Genomic DNA, 8,937 nt, shown 5'->3' on the forward strand with positions numbered 1-8,937 from the left:
TGTGTGTGTGTGTGTGTGTGTGTGTGTGTGTGTGTGTGTGTGTGTGTTTGTATTTGTATTTAACTGTTTACTTCTTGTCTCCCCCAACAGAATGTGACTCCTTGAAGGCAAGGAACATGCCTTTGTCTTTCTGGAGCTCAATACAGTGCCTGGCACATATCCTGCATCTAATAAATATTAGTTAATCGACTGATCTCCAGATTCTCTGGAACTGCTGGGAAGGTCTTTTGGATGCGCTGGAGTGCTGTAGGGGCACCTTGGGTGAGGGAAGGAGGAACATATTGACATTTTCTTTATCCTTCTCTTTGCATCTGTGATGGCAGGCAGCCTGTCCACATCAAGAGTTTACAATGTTTCAGATGGCTAGAGGCATCTGGAAAGAAAAGCAGCGGGCTACAGAATTTGGGGGCCTGTTCACAGCTCATTCTGAATGATTTTCCTTTGTTTCTACAAGCATCTCCAGAGATCATCTAGCCCAAAACTTTCTTTTAAAGATGAGGAAATGGAGGCCCAGAAGGATTAAGTGACTTACATATGATCACCCAAGAAGGTAGACCTTGAAGTCATCAAGGCTCAGCTGGGGCAGCTAGGTGGTACCATAGTGCATGGAGCGCTGGGCCTGGAGTCAGGAGGGCTACCTTCTTGAGTTCAAATCTGGCCTCAGACTCTACTAGCTGTGTGACCCTAGACAAGTCACTTCACCCTATTTGCCTCACTTTCCTCATCTGTAAAATGAGCTGGAGAAGGAAACGGCAAACCATTCCAGTGTCCTTGCCAAGAAAACCCCAAATGTGGTCACTAAGAGTTGGACACAACTGAAATGACCCAACAACGACAACAGGCTGAAGTGGACCTCATTTTACAAATGAGGAAACTGAGATCACAGAAGAAAGCAGATCTTAAAGATCATTGAGTCTGGCTCTTTCATTTTTCAGAGGGGGAAACTGTAACCCCAAGAAATGAAATGATTTGCCTTGGGTCACACAGCACAGTAAGCATCAGAAAGAGGATGCTTAGAAAGAGATCCAGGTGATGCGCCCCACACTAGGCTGCTTTGGGTGCCCATAGACATCGGCAAGTGCTAATTATGTGCCCACTACAGACCACACACCATACTAAGTGACGGAGATACAAAGACAAAAGTAAAGTGATCCCTGACCTCAGGAAGCTTCCACTTAACGGGGGAGACACATACACACAAACATATATGGGTAGAGACAAAACATAAAACATACATTTCAGAGGGAAGGCACTAGCATCTGAGGCATCTGGGAAAGGCCTCCAACAGAAGAAGACATCTGAGCTGAGTCTTGAAGGAAACAAGGGATTCTCAGAGGCAGAGGCGAAGAAGGACGATATTCTGGAAAGTATGCCAGAGAAGAAGCATGGAGATAGGAGGTGGCGTGCTGCGTGTGAGGGACAGGAATCAGGCCAACATGGCTGGTACAGAGAGTGCCAGGAGGGATGTGTAGAAAGGTTGGGCAGGTGAGCTGAGGCCTGGCTGTGAAGGGCTTTGAATGCCAAACAGAGGAGTACCATCTAGGGGCCCATAGACTATATACAGGGAGTTGGAAGGGGCCTTGGGGCCACCCAGTCCTAAAAAAGATTCTCCTCTACAACTGACCCAACAAGTTGTCATCCAATCTCTGGTAGAGGTCCTCCAGTGAGAAGGAATGCATTGTCTCCCAAGGCCACTCATTTCCATCTTGGATGGCCCTAAATATTAGGAAGCATTTCTTTAAATCAAACATTTACCTTCCTCTCTGAACATCCACTCGGTATTTCTGGTTCTGCCCTATGGGGAAAGTCAGAACAAAAACTAATCAATCCCTTTTTCATACACCACATCTTCATCAACCCATCAGCAAGTGATTACTGGGAGCCAGACTGAGTGGTAGGTAAGGATTCAAGGAAAGGCCAAAAAAGACCCAGTTCTCAAGGAGCTCAGTCTAATGGGGGGAAACATGTCCATAAATTGGTATATACAAGATGTAAGTACCAAAAGATTGTAGGTGACCTTAAGTTGGGGTCCAGGTATTTGTTTTTTAAAAGTATTTTGATGACTCCATTTCAATGTAGTTAGTTTCCTTTATTATCTGACATATTTTATACATTAAAAATATTATTCTTAGGGTAGCTAGGTTGCGCAGTAGATAGAGCACTGGCCCTGAATTCAGGAGGACCTGAGTTCAAATCTGGTCTCAGACACATAACACTTACTAGCTGTGTGACCTTGGGCAAGTCACTTAACCCCACAGCCTAGCACAAAACAAAAAACAAACAAACAAACAAACAAACAAAACCCAATAAAAACATTGTTCTGAGAAGTGGGCCATGGGCTTCACCAGACCATCAAAGTAGTCTATACATAGAAAAAGGGAGTAAAGATTCCCTTCCTTAGGGGGAAGGCTCTGGGAGGTTGGAGGCCCCAGAAAGGCCTCCATAATGGTGGTATTTGAGCTGAGTCTAGAAGTAAGCTACATCTCTGGTCCCATCAATCGATTCTACTACATTATGAACCTGAGAGCCTTTCAGCTTTCTAGTTGCTTTCCTCTGAACATTCTCTGGTATGTCAGCAATAACCTCTCTGTTATTCTAATTAACGGGAGTAATGACACCATTATCTTTGATGGAATGTAAGTTCTTTGAAAACAGGGACCTTTTTATCTTTTCTCTTTATATCCCCAGCACCTACTATAATGGCACAGGGTGGGACTTAATAAATGAGTGTTGACTGGTTTCATTTTGTCATTAGCATCAAGTGACCTTAGGACCTTAGAGGTAGCTAGGTGGCTCAGTGGGTAGAGCCACCCCCAGGAAGACTCAAGTTCAAATTTGACCTCAGACACTTACTAGCTGAGTGACCCTGAGCAAGTCACCTAACTACCATCTGCCTTGGTTTCTTCATCTGTAAAATGGGGGTAATAATAGTACCTATCTTTTAGGGTTGCTGCGAAAATCAAATGATATACAATTTGTAAAGTGATTTACATATCTTAAAGTGCTATACACAGTCTAGCTAATGATTTAATTTCCTCACCCCATCTCAGGATTGTTATTGTCAGGATCCAATGAGATAATATATGTAAAGTGCTTTGTAAACTTTAAAGTGTGATATAAATATTAGCTCTTATTAGTAATAGTAGCTTTCACTAGTGTGTTCCAGGCTTTATATTCACAAGGATCTTTTCCCTACAAATTTTTGGAAGAAAATACATAGAGCTCAGTAACCAATGCACATCTCTAGTTGTCTCACTAATCTGTCTCCAGGCCAGTATTAAAATGTCATCTCCCCTTCATTCCAGCAGGGCATAATAAGACAAAAATCAGTATAATAAACTCTAGATTGGGCATGATAATTGGGATTCTGGGTATGAGATAAGCGCTAGAAATAGGGCAGATAACTGAAGTAAAGACAACTCTTGCCGATATTTGTCAGGCAAGCATTGTGAGTGATATAATGTGTGTTGTACACAATAGTCAGTACAGGTAGGTGGCACAGTGGATAGAGTCAGGAAGACCTGAGTTCAAATTCAGTCTCTAATACTTACTTGCCTGCACAAGTCACTTAATCCTCTTTGCTTCAGTTTCCTCATCTGTAAAATGAGCTGAAAAAGAAAACGGCAAACCACTCCAATATCTTTGCCAAGAAAACCCCCAAAAGGGGTCACAAAGAGTCGAACACAACTGAAATAACCAAACAACAAAAACACAGTAGGAAATTAAAAATGGTCATGGAGTTTGGCAGCCAGCGTGGTAAGGAAGTAGAATATATGGGAAAATGTGCTAGACACAGAGCCAGAAGGGAATTAGGCTCTAATCAGGCCTCTAAAAGCTGTGTGACCCAGGGCAAGTCATTTAACCAGAGTACAGACTACCCAGTTTCCTCAAGGGGACTCAGTGTCCCCTGCGTCAAGAGGCTTTCCCTTAATCACTTAGTTGCTTGTACCCTTTCCTTGAAAAAGTGATTCTGTATGTACTAGGTCTATATTTCATACTGACATCTCTGTACAAATTATCTCTCCCGGCAGATTGCAAATTACGTGAGAGTAGGGATTATCTCCAGTTTTGTCTCTATATTTGCTGTGCCAAATATACTGCCTGACACAAAGCTGGCATTGAATAAATTCTTATTAAGTGAATGAAAATATTACACTACACCTCAGTTTCTTTTCTATAAAATGGGAATTATCATCATCATATTAATAATAACTGATACATATACCATTTAAGGTTTGCAAAGCACTTCACATGTACAATGTCGTTAACATAAAGGGATTTACAAACTATGAAGTGATTTATAAATGCCAACCATGATTAGTAATGTTGTAGTTGAATATAACAAAAAAGTACAACATATCATGCCTGATCTCAAGGAACCTTCAGTATGGCTCAAGGGACAAGGCATGAATCCATAGAAAGTTGAAACAAAACCACCAACAACAATAATTAACACTTACCTTTTTTTTTGTTTTTGGCTAGGCAATGGGGTTAAGTGACTTGCCCAAGATCATGGTGAGTAAGTGTTATGTGTCTGAGGTTGCATTTGAACTCAGGTCCTCCTGAATCCTCCTGAAAGGCCAGTGCTCTATCCACTGCGCCACCTAGCTGCCCCTAATAACTAACATTTACATAGAGTTTACTATTTTCCAGGCATTATGCTAAGTGATTTACAATTATTATCTCACTTAACAATGACAATCAACCAAAACACCAAAGATGTCAGAAGGCACTATAAATTAATTGCCAAATTGGAGGTAGAGATGAGTGGTTTAGACATCGCTAAATCACAAAGAAACAAACTTGACCAAAAAGAAGAGACAGGAAAAGACACCTCCCTACCTCCTTTTGGAAGTGTGGTACCCACAGATATAGAATATGTAGTCCATAATTTTGATAGATTTTGCTATTATTTACCTCATTCCCCTTTTTCTTGTTTAAAAAATATATTTTTGATTATAAGAGATGGCTGTTTTGGAAGTAGGAGAAGAAAAGATAACTGGTAAATTTAGGTGATGGAAAAACAAGATAATAAAAATTTATTTTAAAAAAACAAAATAATAAGTAAATAAAAACATGAGATATGTCCTAAAAACAGTACAGGTTAACTGCCCCAACAGTGTTGCCAAATGAGTGATAGGAATTCAGAAGATGGAGAAAGATTACACAGCTGGGCTTTGAAAGTTAAGGAAGTAGGGATATTCAGCCTGGAAAAGATTTAAGGCAGGCAATGATCACTGTTCTCAAATATTTCAATCAAACAATGAACATTACGTGCCTTCAATATTCCAGGCACCATGCTAAGCCATGAGGATACAAAAAGAGGCAAAAGACGGTCCCTGCCTTCAAGGACCGCACAATCTAATATTTCAATATTTGAAGGGTTCTCATGAGGAAGGAGATTATAATTGCTCTGCTTGGCCTTAGAGGGTAGAAAACAGGAAGGATGGGTAGGAGCTGCAAAGAGTCAAATGAGGCTTGACAGCCTAACCATCAGCTCTCTGCAAAAGTAGAATGAGCTGCCTTGAGAAACCAAGAGCACCTCATTGCTTATAGTCTCCAGTCAAAGGGTGGATGGCCACTTGTTGGGGCCCTTGTAAAGGGGATTCTCATTCGGGCATGGGTCTGCAATGGAGGGCATCTGAAGTCCCTTCCAACTCTGAGGTTCCACGATTCTATTATTTGAGCAGACAAAAAAGAAGGTTCAGGGCACTGGGTAGAGATAAAGAAGGGGCAGAGGTAGAGGAGGCCGTGAACAAGACAGCAGATGGGCATGAGATATGTTTTGTGGATGCTGAGCAGACCAGTTTGGCCAAAACCCAGGATGAATGTAGATGATTAGTGGGAGATGGGATAGGAAATTTAGGCTGGGGCCAAATCTATATGAGGAAAGCTGGGTGGCACAGTGGATAGAGTGCTGGACCTAAAATCAGGAGACCTGAATTTGAATCCTACCAGAGACACTTAAAGTTAAAACAAAGCCACCACCAACAATAACTAACACTTGTCTTTTTTTGTTTTTGGCTACGCAATGGGGTTAAGTGACTTGCCCAAGATCACACAGTGAATAAGTGTTATGTGTCTGAGGTTGCATTTGAACTCAGGTCCTCCTGAATCCATGGCCAAGGGGATTCTCAACTCGGTTTCCTCATCTGTAAAATGAGCTGAAAAAGAAAACAGCAAACCACTCCAATATCTTTGCCAAGAAAACCCCCAAAAGGGGTCACGAAGAGTCGAACACGACTGAAATAATTGAACAACAAAAACACAGCAGGAAATTTAAAATGGTCATGGAGTTTGGCAGCTAGCGTGGTGAGGAAGTAGAATATATGGGATAATGTGCTAGACATACAGCCAGAAGGGAATTAGGTTCTAATCAGCCTCTGAAGCTGTGTGACCTTGGGCAAGTCACCTGTCTGCCTGTGTTTCCTCATCTATAAAATGGGGGTAATAATAGCACCCACCTCGCACCAACACACATAAAGTGCCCAGAAAATCTTAACAACAGTCCAAAGCAAGGACAAATGCTCTCCCCAAATCCTTCAAGGACCAGCCTTTAATCTGATATAAACATATAACCATTAATCTTATAGAAATTCCTTAGGGGCAGGCACAGTTTCAATTTTTTCTTTGTCTCCAGAGTCTAGCACAGAAAATGCTTAATACATGTTTATGATTGACTGAATTAGGATCTGTTTTATCTAATACACAGGAGGCATTTAATAAATGTGAAAAGAATGGATAAAGGATGGAACTTTTCTTTCAGTGGCAAACTTCATAGTGGATAAAGTGATGGGCTTGGATTTCAATCTTGCCTCTGATGCTTACTAAGCTATGTGTGGCTGGGAGTCACCAAAAATTCTCTGAGTTTCCATTTTCTTAGCTATCAAAATGAGGCATGTTAGATGACCTTTAAAGGTCCCTTCCAGAGATAAATCTATGATCCTTTCTGGGCCTCAGTCTCCTTATCTGTAAAATCTCAACCAGGCGACTTCTCAGGTCCCATCTAGCTTAGATACTTTGAGCCTCTTTAATGACAAATGGCCTTTGAAAGAAATGGTCATTCATGCAAACCCTTTGACCTAGCAATACCACTACTGGCTCTATATCCCGAAAGAGACAAACACAAAAACAAAAAGGAAAAGGACCTATATGTACAAAAATATTTATAGTAACTCTTCTTGGAGTGGCAAAGAATTGGAAATTTAGGGGACGCCCAACAACTGGGGAATGGTGATGGAATACTATTGTGCCATAAGAAATGATGAGTAGAATGCACTCACAGAAAACCTGGAAAGACTTACATGACTGATGCAAGGTGAAATGAGCAGAACCAGGAGAACATTGTATGTAGTAACAGCAATACTGTAAGAAGATCAACTATGAACGACTTAGCTATTCTCAGCAATACAATGATCCAAGACAATTCTGAAGGATTAATAATGAAAAATGCTATCAATCCCCGGAGACAGAACTGATTGAGTCTAAATACAGATCGAAGCATACTTTTTTTCTTTATTTTTTTGGGGTTTTTATTTTGGTCTATGTTTTCCTTTACAACATGACTAATATGGAAATATGTTTTGCATAGCTATACATGTTTAACCTATATCAAATGAGGAGGATGGAGAAGGAGGGAAAGAATTGAGAACTCAATTTTTAAAATGAACATTGAAAATTGTTTTTATGAGTCATTGGGGGAAAATTAAATACTAAACAAAAAAGGAAAAAGAAAGAAATGGTCATTTAATAAATGAATTAGAAAACCACTTTTGGAAAAGACAGCCACGTAAAATAATTTGATAACAAAAAATAATAACCACAAAAAAGACCTGATGTAAACATGTTAATGAGCATAAACATTAACAAATGCTTTTCAGATTGGACTGGATTAGATCAGGCCTTTTAAAAATTATTTAAAAATTATTTAAAATTATTTAAGGATGGTAGCTGACATTTCTCCACGTTTTAAGGTTTGCAAAGTAATTTACATACTGTACCTGATAGCATTTGATCCTAACAACCATGGGGCAGTAAGTATTATAGATAGTCTTACCCCCACTATATAATGCCTATGAAGAAACTGAGGATCCCAGGGGTTAAGTGATTTACTAACCACCACCGAGCTAGTAAGGGTGGAGAGTATGCATCCTAACTTGCTCCTTCCTAACATCCCAAACCGGTAAAATCCAGGCCAGAACAAACAAAACTCTGGTGACCCTTAGGAACAGTGCTTAATGACTCTACCAGCCAGCCTCATTCTCTGCCTGAGTACCCCATCGGTATCCTAGGGCGGGGAGAAGGCCAGTTCGTTTCCGTGGTCGTCGGATTCCTAAGTCTGCTCTGTGCCAAAATATTAAAGATGATCCTGCAGCTAATAAAGGAGTTGCAGCTGTGTGTTTTCTTTGCAAACAACTCTTCTGCAAACCCTTCTGCCCTGGCTGGACCACGACCAAGATAAAACTCATCTCTCTCCCATCTGGGGCTCTGAGCCCATTACACAGCTGGAGCATGCTAAAAGCAGAAACCACATAATCCTGGTTCCTAATGCCTGCTGCCCGGATTTAGCAAGACAACCAAATCCGACATAGCCCTACTTGCTTGCTTCAGTTTGGTTATGAAATATACCCTATGCATCTGTTCAATGGGGTCCTCCCCCAGCCGGGCCGGGCCCGGCCCAGCCCAGCCCAGCCCAGCCCTGAGCGCGTGCATTCTTGGAATGGCTAGCTCCCGTCAAGATTGTGGCTCAAGGAGCACCTCCTTCATGAGGCCATGCATTTTACAGAAGAGAAAACTGAGGCCTGAAAGGGAAGAAGTGACTTTCCCAGGTTGGACCACAAGTTATAGGCATGGTTGGGACAGGAACCCAGGTATCCAGCCTCCTAATGCTGTTCTCCTTTCCAATCAACAAAAAAGCAGGGGAATAAAAGCAGGCTA

At 41.3% G+C, this 8,937-nt stretch overlaps 1 long non-coding RNA gene across 1 annotated transcript in view; it reads left to right on the forward strand.

Moving 5' to 3' along the window:
• The window catches only part of LOC114024689, a 3,949-nt gene extending 3,768 nt beyond the window's left edge, over positions 1 to 181 (forward strand). The window contains exon 4 of the long non-coding RNA XR_003566939.1: positions 91 to 181. This is a non-coding gene — a long non-coding RNA (uncharacterized LOC114024689). The remainder of the gene's footprint in view (positions 1 to 90) is intronic.
• Positions 182 to 8,937: the final 8,756 nt, after the last annotated feature.

This window comes from Vombatus ursinus, unplaced genomic scaffold (genome assembly GCF_900497805.2).
Source record: "Vombatus ursinus unplaced genomic scaffold, bare-nosed wombat genome assembly UNPS02014822.1, whole genome shotgun sequence".
NCBI classification, from domain to species: domain Eukaryota; kingdom Metazoa; phylum Chordata; class Mammalia; order Diprotodontia; family Vombatidae; genus Vombatus; species Vombatus ursinus.